The sequence below is a fragment of the Mus musculus genome, chromosome 6 (assembly GCF_000001635.26).
Source record: "Mus musculus strain C57BL/6J chromosome 6, GRCm38.p6 C57BL/6J".
NCBI lineage: Eukaryota > Metazoa > Chordata > Mammalia > Rodentia > Muridae > Mus > Mus musculus.
Genome location: NC_000072.6, coordinates 36,638,659 through 36,653,003, shown reverse-complemented (window position 1 = coordinate 36,653,003; position 14,345 = coordinate 36,638,659). Strand labels below are relative to the sequence as shown.

Genomic DNA, 14,345 nt, shown 5'->3' with positions numbered 1-14,345 from the left:
ACGTAAATAAATCTCTAAAAACCTTAGTTTCTATAAAGTCTCTCCAAGATTAGAACATCTGAGTGTGCAAAGAACATACCAAAACAACAAAACAAAGCAAAAAGTCCTTATCATATTCTCCAAATAACGTATATTTATTAGTACCTCAATTGGTGTTTTTTAATACCTTGAAAACTAGAATCTCCTTTAGTTCCTACAATGTCTACCGTTCTTCATTGTAGTTTCTAGGAAGTCCATCTTTTTATGTTTGTGAGAAACTGTCAGTTACCCTCAACACACACACACACACACACACACACACACACACACACACACACACACACGAGTGTCCACATTTTAACTGTTTAAATACATATCAATTATGTCACCAGCTATTGACTGAACAGTTAAGTCAGGCAACTTACTTTAAGGATGGGGAAGGGAATTAGGGGAGTTCAGGGTCAGGTATATAGAGAGAGACAGGAAAGATAGCAGGATGGGCATGATAATTAATAGAAACCTAGACTGGTGGAGGTAGGGAGGTGAGAAGCAGCTCTAGGATGTGCCAGAGATCAGGGATAGAGGAGGTGCCCAAGAATCAATGGGGGTGACCTTAGCTGTGACTCATAGCATTAGTGATATGGAACCTAAAGAGAGGCCACCTCTCATAGCCAGGTAGGTACCCCAGTGGAACAATAGGAATACCAACCCACTCACAAAACTCTTGACCCAAAATTTTTTCCTGTCTACAAGAAATTCAGGGACTGAGAGAATGGCCAGCCAGTAATTACCCCAACTAGAGACCCATTCTATGGGCATGAACCAATTCCAGACACTATTAATGATACTCTGTTATGGTTGCAGACAGATGTCTACCATGGTTCCACCCAAAGCTGACTCAACCAGATGCACAGATCCACATTTAAACAGCGAATGGATCCTGAGAACTTTTATAAAAGAGTTGGGGAAAGGATTGAGGGGCTAGAAACTCTACAAGAAGACCAACAGAGTCAACTAAGCCAAACCTTTGAGGCTCTCAGGGACTGAGGGCCAAACAAAGAGCATAAATGGGCTGGACCTAGGCCTCCTAGCACATAGGTAGCAGATATACAGCTTGCTCTTTATGTGGATCCCAAACAACTAGAGTGAGGGTTATCCCAAAAGCTGTTGCCTGTCTGTTGGATATGTTCTTCTAGCTGGGTTGCCCTGTCTGGCTTCAGTGGGAAAGGATGTGTCTTGCCCTGCAGAGAATTGATGTGCCAGGGTTGGGAATATCCACCCTCTCAGAGAAGAGGAAGGGGTTGGGGGGAGGATTGTGGGAGGGAAATCCATCAGAGGGAAAAATGTGTGTCCAGCACCGTGCCATGAGCCACCACAAGACTCAGAAGGAGTCATACTGTAAGTGTAGTCGTAAGTTATTTAAATGAAAATAATATATGCATTTCAGATAAATGAGAAATTTCAACAAGAAAAACAGCCAGAGTTTTAGTGTGTATTTTTAGTGTGTATTTGGGCTACTAAAAATTTTATGTGCTATTTGCATTTAAAAGTGGTTAGGAGTATTGGACTTAATCTCTTTAAATGCTGATACCCAGAAGCAAGTATACTATTAGAAACTATGAATAAAGGAAATTTAACAAAATTTTATTATTTAAAAATAAAAGTATATCATTGACATTTTTAGAATTTTGAAGAGAATCTCCATGCTTGTAACTACAAAAATCTTGTCATTTATTTTGTCCTTAGTGTAGATAGGTCCAACTTTGCATTATGAAATACAAATTAATTTATTGTAAGTTAATTTCCTTTGGGTAGGTTCCCACTGACCAGAGATAATACTAGGTTCTCAAAAGAAATTGTATCAATTTGTCCTCATGTTTAAATACATGAATTCTCAATACAATTAAAATTCTGATCGATAGCCTTGGGTGCTTTTAGAAAAATGACTCGTTACCTTGGAAACTGTAAATAAAGCAAAACATTAACATATTTATCTTTCCTTTCCCTCAAATAAATCGTACACCACTATGTGGCCAGATTATGATAAATATCTCTTTATAAAACCATTTTAATTAGTAGATTAAAAACTAATTACTAAAGTATGAATCAACTGATTTCAAACTTGGATTGTTGAATGTAAGCATTGTCACTGGACAGCTGTTAATATCATGAAAACAGAGCACTGAGACTTAGTGCTTCCTGACACAAATCACAGGAGCAGACATTGTAGAGCCTGGGGTCTGAATCTAACCAATTGTCAGAAATTCAAATGACATAAAATATCCGGAACCATCCATTGTCTAGTGTGATATCTACCAACATGTCAGTTGAAATTTAAATTTTTATTTATTTTTCTCTATTCTTAAATAAAGATGTACTTTTAAATAAATTATTTATTTACTTCATAGGTCTGCATGTTTTGCCTGCACATATGTATGTGTACCATGTGCATGTGCGTGCCTGGTGCTAACTGAGATCAGAATCACAGTTCCTGGAATTGGAGTTACCAGAGTTGTCAGCTGCCATGTGGGTGCAGGGCACCAGACCCAGCTCTTTTGCAAAAACAACCAAAGATGAACCATCTTTTCAGGGTCCAGGAGCTTATTTTTTTTCTTCCCATTTGTAATTGATTAAATTTGTTCTTTGACAATTTCACTGTTGTGTGTAGCGAGTTGTTTACCCTCTTTTCTCCTCCCCACCCTAGTCATCCCCACAGCTGAAGGCAGTAGACAATGACTGTCCCTCACCAATTCATCAGACTATTAGGTCAACAAGGAGAGTAAGTGCCCCTTGAGTTTTCCCTTGTTTTTATTTGGCTGTGGAGAGGTCTTGTACTACGAGCAAACTTAATTCCTGCGAGATCTCTAATGGCTGGCTGTATCATGCTCTGAAGATAGCACACCAGGGTTCTTTTCTCTATTTCAGGGCTCTCACAATTTTTTCTGCTCCCTACTTAGTCCATAGTGTTTTCTGAGCAGTGTATGCCACCAGTCTCCAAAGGATAGTGTGAAACATGGGGACACACAGAAGAGACAGGTTAAAAATCAGTGGGTCTTTGATTTTTTTAAAATATTTTTATTAGGTATTTTCCTCATTTACATTTCCACTGCTATCCCAAAAGTCCCCCATACCCTCCCCCCCACTCCCCTACCCACCCACGCCCACTTTTTGGCCCTGGTGTTCCCCTGTACTGGGGCATATAAAGTTTACAAGTCCAATAGGCCTCTCTTTCCAGTGAAAGGCCATCTTTTGATACATATGCAGCTAGAGTCAAGAGCTCCGGGGTATTGGTTAGTTCATAATGTTGTTCCACCTATAGGGTTGCAGATCCCTTTAGCTCCTTGGGTACTTTCTCTAGCTCCTCCATTGGGGGCCCTGTGATCCATCCAATAACTGACTGTGAGCATCCACTTCTGTGTTTGCTAGGCCCCAGCATAGTCTCACAAGAGACAGCTATATCTGGGTCCTTTCAGCAAAATCTTGCTAGTGTATGCAATGGTGTCAGCGTTTGGAAGCTGATTATGGGATGGATCCCTGGATATGGCAGGATTTTTAACAAAACAAAAAACGCTTGAGTGTGGAGAAGGGAGAAGGTGGGGGCAACAGAGGTGAAAGGATAAAAGAGAGGGTAGAGGATGTGCTGAGCAGAATCCACTATACACATCAAGAAGAGAAGGGGTGGTACTCTAAGCATCCTGAGCAGCAGCTAATCTGCATTCAGTGCTCTTCTATGCTCTGCAGGTATCTGTGAAGTCTATTGGACTCATGGTGCCAACTTCACTGCACCGTTTCTTTATTCATTTCTCACCTGAATGGCTTGTTTATTGGTGAGCATGGGTGTTGAAGTCATCCACTCTTATTCTGTTGGGGTTCATCTGTGACTTCAGAGCTAATAGTATAAGTTTTATTAGTTTGAGTGCATCTATCTTTAGTGTTTGTATGTGCGTGTATGTACACACACACTAATGATAGACACACACACATATGTATACATATACACACATACACTGATAATAGATGCATGTGTGTGTGTGTGTGTGTGGTATAGAGATAATATCCTATGTCCACATGAATATGGATGGCACCTGTTAGTAATAAATCTGATGGCCTATAGCTTAGGCAGAAAATAGAAGGTAGCCCATCCAGGAGCTAGAAAGGATTCTGGGATAGTGTCAGCTATGGGAGATTTGCTCAGGAAGATGTGAGACACATGGTACCTGAGCACAGGTAACTAGGCACATGGAAGATGTAAATGTAAATTAAAACAAATGGATTATTTTAAATTGTGATCTAAGTCAGAGAAGAGCCTAGATATATGGCCTAGGTATTTGTAAATACATTTTTGAGTTTGAGTCTTATTTCTGGGAGCATGGGGCTGGGGGGAATAAAGAACAAACTTCTCAAGGTGGTGTCTATCTTTGCTGGTAAGGTCTTTGGAGAGCTCCTCTGTAGCACTGTTCTGTTGCTGTGAATATACAGCATGATCATGGTAACTGTTATAAGAGAAAGCATTTAACTGGGGGGTTGCTTACAGTTTCAGAGGTTTAGACTCTTATCATCATGGAAGCATTGGCAGAGGGCATGGCAGGCATTATGCTGGAGAAGTTGTTGAGACCTACATCTTGATCCACATTCAGAAGGGGAGATGCTGGGCTTGCTTGGGCCTTTGAAACTTCAAAGCCTACCTCCAGCAATACACTTCCTTCAACAAGGCCCCACCTTCTAATCTTTCCAAATTGTGCCACTCCCTGGAGACTAAGTATTCAAATATGGGGGCCATTCTTATTTAAACTGCACAGTGGGTGGAAGTTGCCTTTCTCATAGAAACTTTTCTTTAGCCTTCAGTTATGACAGATAGTGTTGATGAGTGTAGTAGTTTGAATTGGAGTCTATGGTCTTTCAGGATCTGGCCTGCAGTGTTTCAAGCTCTTTTGGCTTTGAAAGTTTATGTAAATAATCTGATAGTTTCTGATGGGCCTGTCATAATATGTAAGATGGGTTTCCATGCTTGAACACCTGTGTAATGTTTCTGTTCGACTCATCCATCTCATCAAACTTTTATCACCTTTTAAGGTAAAGCCTCCAAAATCCTTTGAGTAGAATTTTGAACTACAGAGTACATGCTTGCTATCTGCAGTTAGCCTACTGTGGAATAACATATCAGAACTTCTCACTCCTGCCTAAGTATAGCTGAGAGCCCACAGAACAGCATCTTCATACTGATCTCTATCTTACAACCACAGGCCACCAGGTTACTCTTGATTTCTTTGAGATTAATGTTTTCAGATTTCATTTTTGATGGTATGAAATAATGGCTTTTCTTTGCTTGGTCTCCTCCCCTTAATTTAATGAGCCCTCATTCAATCCATGTGGTATCAAACAGCAAGATTTAATTTTAATGGATGACTGATACTCCCCTGTGTTTATGCACCACACATTCTGTGTTTGTTCAGAAGTTGATGGACACACAGGTTGTTTGCATCCGTCAGCAATTGTGAAGAGTGCTGCAATAGACACAAGAGTCTTGTACATTTGATTTTTAAATAATGTAAATTTGAAATTATTAAGGCAGGTAGTTTCTGCTTTTTATGTTTTAACCCCTGTGGCCCTGGGTATTTTAAAAACCTAACCATTACTGATGACTATTTAGTCACTGCTGAAGTAAATAACTAAACAGATGGCATAAAATTAGTTAATTCTCATCAGAAGCTTTTAAACTTGATATTATCCCCACCTTACACTTAAGAAAACATTGCCTTATTAATATTAAATAGGTTGGCTAAGGTCCGACATTCTGCAAGCATAGGTCTCAGTAGTCAGTTATACGTCTCTGTGCTTCAGAGGGATGGAGCTTGACCTTGGCTTCTTTAGTTGTTGATTGACATCAAGCTTCTTGCAGGGGCCTTAACACAGCAGACTTTCTGGTTTCTTTGTTGGTTTCCTATGCATCCATTTTCTTCAGCAACAGACACTACAATACTCTTAAAGATATGGAAAGGAAAATAAGCAAAAATTCCTACCAATTCCATAAAGCACCTAAATAATTTAAAATTATTTTCTATATTTCTATAGCTTTTATACATTTGTAGTGAGATACCTACTGCCTGGTAGCTTGTTCTTCTAAAGAAACAGCATGTTTAGGACTGATTATTTTCTACACCATTGTTCCTTCATCCAGGACTCCTACGTCTTGCTGGTCCATCAGTCATTGGGGATGGAAGGCACAGACTGAGCAATACACCCCCACAGAGGCAGCAAGCCACCTGCTGCGGTGAACAGCAGCAACCCTGGGGAAGGACCTGACTCTAGGCTTGCTGCTGCTTCCCTTCAGCTTTGTGGGTTTTGTCTTCTTTTACAGCTCGCTCAAAGTTTGTGACTTGTGTTTGGCTAATCTCACTATTTCCACAAATTGACATGAACCCCATCTTCATAGTAACAATGCAAGGCTAACCACATCTTTTAAAAACTGACTCCAAATTCAACTCCCTTCAAAATATTTCTCAAATAATTTGGAATCCTTTACATAACAGAGGAGTTATACTATTTTGTGACAGTCAAGCATACTGGTGTGGTGTGGTGTGGTGTGGTGTGGTGTGTGTGTGTGTGTGTGTGTGTGTGTGTGTGTATGTTTGAATGTGCTTATATGTGCATGTGTGTATGGGTATCTGTACACATGGGTTGTGAGAGCAAATATCAACATTTGTGTTTTCCTTTTTCACCCTTTTACTTGTTCTCTCACTGAACCTAAATTCACTAACTTTGCTAGGTTGATTGCCTTGCAAGCTTCAAGGGCCCTTCTGTCCCGATCTCCCTAGTGTTGAGATTACTGGTGGGCACTATTATGTCTAGCTTTTTCACAGGTTCCAGGGGTCAAACTCAGATCATGCCTGCTGGGAGGCAGTTTAACAGCTGAGACATCTCCCTAGCCCTGTGTATTCATTCACTTGTTCTTTGGACGGAACTGCTGCTGTTTGATACTATTATTTTCCCTACTAGGATTCAACAAATAAAATCAGTGAGTGCAGAGATATATGTTTGTATATAAATGATTAATAAATTACATTAAAATTAAATATCAACATATATATGGCAATGTATGTTTAGAAGGTAACACTACACACACACACACACACACACACACACACACACACACACACATATATATATTCTCAAGCCAGACTACATTCACATTAGTATGTTCTCTATGCTACCTTGTCAAATTTTCTTTTCTTTCTTTGTCACTTCTTGATCTGGGATAGATGACTGGGTGTTGCTGACTCAAATCCCAAATCAGAATAGAGAGCATTGCTTCATGACATGGCTGCACACTTTGACCTCTGATGCCACTTTAAACATTTCATAATGTCTTAACGTCTTATGTGCACATACTTGCACTCTGAGTCTTAGTTTTGTAACCTCTAAATAATCCGCATAGCTCCCTTTGAACCAGATTTCCTTCCATTTTCAAATCTTTCCTAATATTACCTAGGTATTGCAATACTCACTCTGCCAGAAAATCACTGCTGTGTTGAAGGTCCTGCTACCTTGAATTGTGAGAAAGTATAAACTGCAGTTGGGGCCTTTCTGAAGGGAGCTCAAATTTCTTCACCAGCATGAGAGAATACACACATTTTGCTCTGGACAAAACCAATCTTTCTTTTACTTTACTTTCTTTTATTTTGCAAGTACACCACGTTAGAAAGAGAGCTGAACTACTTGCTCAGCTAATCTGTAGCTGTCATGGAAATGTTATTTTCTGTCCTCCAAAACAATAAGGGACACCTAGTAAGAGTGCCTCATGCAAGTCGACCGTTTCCATGGGAACCGATAAAGCCCGGTGTAGAAGGTTCCCAGCCAGCATCCTGCCACATCCTTCTTTCTTTCTTCTGCATGCTTTCTCCATCTCTTTAGTCTGCTTGGATGTGATTACAGTGCTTTGGCATCAGCTCTGTCGGAATCCATCTTCCATTCTAGCTCCTGTCAGTGGTGCATTGTAAGCCTCGTTGAAGAACAGGGACTGGGACTCACGTGTGGGGCTTTCCTGGTAATTAGTCCACTGCTGTAGACTTAATGGGCTCTCAAAGCATATTATTAAATCACATTAGATTAAGGGCTTATTGTGTCAGTTGGATTTGCTTTTGTGTTATTTAAAACACGCTCATTAAGATTTTCCTTAGTAGACTAGCAAGAAAGACAAAAAGAACCTACTGACTGAGCACTATATTGGCACCAACAATTCCTGTCTTTCCACACCAAACTTGATTTTTCTGCCTTGTCTAACAGTTTAACATGTTTATATCTATGTCAATAGGTATCTCAAACTATATTAATCTATGTTAACAATTTATAAGCAAGAGAAGGTAAGGTTCACTGAACCACTGCTAAACCTCAAACATTTTAATTTCTGCTTATTTGTGAATGAAATATTATTTGAATAAATTTACAGTTAATAAACAAAGGCCAGAGCTGAAAAACTTTTCGGTACATACAACTAACAAAGAATAAAGTTTGCCATTAATCAACATATTAATGACCCTTCTTATTTCCTTTTAGGCACACTTTGATGCATTTAAGAAGTGAATTCCTCAGTTTGAAAGTAACGTACCTTCAGGTCAGGTATGGTGGACTCAAAATTGTTCAAAGCACTGTCTGAGATAAGCAATCAAAAGGTAACATTGCTAAAAAAGGAAACTAAAGCTACTGATCAGAATGAAGAAAGTAAGTGGAGAAAAGTTCTATTTGTCTCCTTCATTAGAGCATGAGCAAATTGCTAATATCATTGGTAGATCCACAAAGTTCAATACAGAAGAAAATGTCACACAGAGACCCCGAGATGGAACTATTTAGAGAAGTAAAACAGAGAAGGGACATGGCATGATATACACTGACTAACGTATTAGAAAAGAATGTCCACCAGAAATTTTACATCAGGGAAGATGTCTAGTGAGACACATATCTTGAGAGTTGCCCATCCAGATTTATAAATATGACTCTGAATTATTAAAAAAGGAGCCCTTTTATTGTAAAACTTGGCAGAAAATATGTAACATAATAATAAATATTTTGCAAGAATAAATTTTTAAACAGTGGGTATCTTTCTTCATTTCTGCCCATTTTTTGTCACGCTCATCATCACTGTGAAACTGTGAATTTCCATAAAGAAGGAATAAAAGATTCCTGGGAGCTTCAGCGTTCCTTTGGAATCTTATGAGAGTACAACTGATGATTCAGAAAGTTGTAAGGTTGAACTAAGCCCACATTATGGAGAAGACATCAAGGTAGCATGAGTTTGGAAACAGACGTGAAAATAGGTAAGCCTGTGAACATGGAGTGATGTGAAATAATTTATTTTCTTCCCATATTTGAAAAGATTCAGTAAACTATGAGTTGATTCCAACTTGAAACCTGAAACAATTAAGTCATTCTAGTAAAGTCAATGATTGTGTCAATCAAGGATCTATGGTTCTAATCTTAGAAACATAGTCAAGGTTGAAAGGGGAAAACATGAAGTAGTCTTTGCCCATAGACTAGGAAGCACAATTCATGTGTGTGTTTTAAAATGTTTGTTTTGAAAAACAGTAGTGTCATGTCCACACTAAAGATGAGATGCTCCTCTGAAACTCTATGGATCCTCTCATTTCACATTTCTATTCTACACAGTCTCTGTTCAGTTTACTAGAGAATAACTGGTTTATCTCAGTCTGTCTGTGCCTCTGTCTTTCTGTCTATCTCTGTGTCTGTCTCTCTGTCTCTGTCTGTCTCTGTCTCTGTCTCTTTCTCTCTCATTCACACACACACACACACACACACACACACACACACACACACAGTTTTTGGCAATCATTTGTCAAATAGCTCAACATAGTTTCTTTTCCACCTTCTACTTTCAGATTTTCTTATTTGTGTTGTTTTCTCATACAATTGTAATATCTACATATTAAACATTAGGGGTATCTCATGTAATTTGAGTCATAATTTACTTATATCATCCTCATATACCAATGCTATCACAGACTTTGTGATGGGGTACTTAAAATAGTTAAGGCTAAGAAATATTGAAATAGTAGTGAACATCAGCCTTTTTGTGATCTGATCTTTAGTGTCAAGTGATTCACACAACATACAGTTTTTCCATTTACATGATTGAGTGTATTTTACATAGGTATATCTAAATGAGTGTGAAACGATCATCTCTCTCAACTTCAGAACCATTTTGACAATTTCCTACATGTACAACATTTACTACCATTTACTGATAACAGAAGATGTAAGAACAAATAGATTATTTCAAGAAATAAATTTAAATTTCATGTAGGCTAAGATATAAAAAAGGATACTAGGGGGAGTTAAATGATGACTTACAGAGGTGCACATGACACTGTTGAATGATGTTGGAGCTAAGGGCATGCCATATAACCATAATAATAGAGAAGATACAGAGTGTGTTGTTATTGAAAAGAGAAAGAATTTGAGAAGATCCAAATATTTAAAAAAAATAGAGCAACCTTATGAACACTTTTCTACTAACAAATAATTTAGGAAGGATATTTTTCATCACAGTTGAATCAATAACTAATTGAGTTACAATCTTAACTTATTTTAGTCAGTACTTTCAAATTTATTCTGTATTTCTGTCCTTCGACCGATTCCTAGATACAGTGATAAAGCTCCAGATAAAGAATTTATTTTAAAAGCATTGCAAATCATCAGTGAGCTATTACATTCTTGAGAAACCCAAACCAGGGATTTTAGAAATCACCTGGATAAGTAGGGGATAGAAACTTACATTAACTTTGAAAGCATGTGTCTTGTATAATGGACATTTAGATGTTATCCCAAATAATTTCTCCAAGGGAAAAAAATTATGGTTTGTATGTGTGTATGTGTATGTGTGTGTGTGTGTGTGTGTGTGTGTGTGTGTGTGTGCATTCTAAAAGTTTTAAATAATTCTGGAACTCTAATACTGTGCCCTCAGGGGAAGTATAAATGAACAGGACTCCTGAAAGTGGTACTGTGAAAACTGATGCCAAAGTAGGAGGGAGTTAGTAGAGTGAGGAAGAAAAATAGCATCCTTAAAAACTTACCGACAACTTTAATATCCATGGTTTGTGGCATTTAAAAAAGCCTCGAGGCATAAGCATATTTCAGGCAAAAACCTTCTATATGTGATATACCCATGAGACTCAAAGAATTCCCAAAAATAATATCTGGAAAATAGGTTCTTGTAGTAAAAATTTTTAAGCATGTAAAGAAGACTTAGCATAAGTACAGCACAGCAGATGGAAAAACCAGACTTGTAAACTCACATATGCAGATATGAAATATGGCATATGTATGACCCTGTTATTCAATAAAATGTAAAGGCTTTAAAAATCTGAGTCTTAAGACATAACAAAATGAATATGGAAAAAATTTAAGAATGAAATTCCTAGGATCAAAAATAAAGCAGATAGCTAAAAGTAATGAAAGTTTCAGTGACAGAGGAGACTTGACTGAAAAGAAAATTGGTAAAATGGAAGTGTGAAGAACATACCACTGAGGAAATTCCAGTGTAAAGCAACAGATGGAAAAAGATAAAAGTTAACTGGGAACAAAACAAAGCCTAACATTTCCTTTCATCAGAGTTATAAGATTATAGGAATAGAGAGCACCAGAGGAACATGGCACCCTGAACAGACTAAGTAGGGCTCATATGGACTCACAGAGACTGTGATGGCGAACATGGGATGCACATGGGTCTGCACTATGTCCTTCTGCCTGTATGTAATAGCTGTTATGTTGGTGCTTCTGTAGGAGCTGGTGTGTCTCTGACTCTTTTGCCTGTTTTTGGGACCCTTTTCCTTTTATTGGGTTGCCTTGACAAGCTTCATTATGAGGGCTTCTGCCTTGTCTTATTGTATTTTGTCTTGTCCTGTTTGGTTATTGTCTCTTGGAGACCTGCTCTTATCTGAAGGAAAATGATGAGGGGAGATGTGGATCTGGGGAAGAGGAGAGATGGGAGGAGCTTGGCAGAGTGGAGGGAGAAAAATCTATGGTCTAAACACAGAAATTCTGAAGTTGCACTTTTAAAAAGTAACATATTGTTCAGGTCTAGGCCATCTCTAAGAGCCAGTCTCACAGAAAATTTACCAGTTATCTGACTCTTAAAATCTTTCAGTCCACCCATTCATGAAGTTCCCTGAACCTTAGATATAGGCATTATTTTATAGATTTACCCCTTAGGTCTTGGTCCATCATGATTGTTTAATCTTCAATTTGTGTCAAGTTGTGGTTTTCTGTGAAGACTTCCATTTGCTTTAAGAAAGCTTCTATCATGGGGTATGACTGCTTCACTGGTGGAAAAATCTCTCAGGGTTCAAACCTTAGACAAAGAACTAAAGGCAATCAATGACTTCTAAGAGAGGTAGAATTAGCTTCTCTCAGAAATGAGACTACAAATTTATATTCAATACAAAGTGGTCAGACTTGAAATTATATTTACATAAACAACTAAAATAGATTTAGCAAGTTGTATTTATATATTTGTACATCTATCTATGTATCTGTGTATCTATCTTTCTATCTGTCTATAATAAAATAAGAAGAGGTCATCAATTTGAAGGGAGTGGAAGAGTGTCATGGGAGGTTTGAAGGAATGAAAAGGAATTGAAAAATGATGTATTTTAGTATCTAAAATTGACATTTATAATATAAATAAATATACTAATAATTTCAAAAGTAATCTAGTCTCTTTCTCTCTGGTCCATGACACTGGCAGAATGGGCAAGTGTTATGGTTGCCATACTGCCTGAAAGCTCCTCCATCACTTACAGGACCAGAAGTGGCATGATAAACAGTACAAGAAAGCCCACTTGGGCACAGCCCTGAACGCCAATCCATTTGAGAGTGCCCCTCATGTACAGGGAATTGTGCTGGAAAAAGTAGGGTTGAAGCCAAACAGCCAAATTCTGCCACCAGGAAGCATGTCAGGATGCAGCTCATTAAGAATGGCAAGAAGATCATAGGATTCATGCCCAGTCATGGCTGCTTGAACTTCATTGAGGAAAATGATGAAGTTCTGGTTGCTAGATTTGGTTAAAAAAAATCATGCTGTAGGTGATATTCCTGGAGTCTGCTTTAAGGCGGTTAAAGTAGCAAATGTGTCTCTTTTGGCTTGATACAAAGGCAAGAGGGAAAGACCAAGATCAAAAAAATTGACTATGAAAACACAGTAATAAATTTTCATATTCTGAAAAACACACAAAATAGCTTGATAGAACTCAGGTCATCAGACTTGGGGGCAATCACCTTTATCTACTGAGCCATCTCTCCATACTGTCCTTTACATATTTAGAAGCACATTGCAAACATTCTTTTTATTTGATACTTGACAATGCCACTAATACTCTGGCATTGCCCTATGAGAAGTGTAAGTGTTGATGATGTTCTTCATCGCTATGAGCCCCCATTAACAGTAATTCATTCCTGATTGAATTTTGAAACTTGTCTTTTAGAATAACACAGTCATCTAGCATTTTATGATTTTCATTGATTTTCACCAATCACTTTCACCATTGGTTGTTAATATTGAACATGATTAACTTTTTCTTTATCTGCCCTCTGTCCCTTGAAGAAGATCTCTAACCTTAGACAATGTCGTCAAATTTACATCCAGAGCTGGGGTTATCAGTCTGAGTCCTGACTCAATATCCAGTTGCTTATGCTGCGTATGTAGATGCCCAGTGCACAGAAGGCAGCACAGGAGAGCTCACTGGAATTATAGTCTTTAATCCTTACAAAAGGGTTTTGGAAAGATTAAAGAATGTAATTAATTAATTATACTCTTTTAAATTAATCATATAATTAATTAATATATATGATATATGTGTGTATATGGAAATAATTATGTAGTTGGTCACTAGTACAACACTCAGAAATTGCTTTATATAATCACCAACAAGAAGAAAACATAATGAACAAAGCAGACAAGTGGCTCTCAATTTTAAGGATTGGATTCAAAAGCAAACTTAGAACGCAAATAAGCATGATTCTTTATGTTAAGTTAAAACCACAAGAAACTAAATGATGCATTCATGCTTAATTTTATAGGTATGTGTGTCTGTGGTTTGTAATATGCACAGACCATGGTACATTATTGAGAATGTGCACAGCTCAATTAGTACTTTCTTCTGCGAAATTAGAGGACCTATTGAGGATTTCAAGTTCAGCTGGGACTTAAGTTAAAGACTGTATTCAATTAAAGATTGTTTTAATGATAACATCACATGTTGCAAATAATAAAAGTAAAGGTATTCTCCTGATCTGATTATGAGTTTAATAAATATAACGATAATGACAATAAATATAATGCTAACTGAAAAATGTTA

The 14,345-nt window shown here is 37.8% G+C and overlaps 1 pseudogene; it reads left to right on the top strand.

The window, feature by feature from the left end:
* Positions 1-12,737: 12,737 nt before the first annotated feature.
* On the top strand, positions 12,738-13,193 carry Gm2189 (annotated as a pseudogene).
* Positions 13,194-14,345: the final 1,152 nt, after the last annotated feature.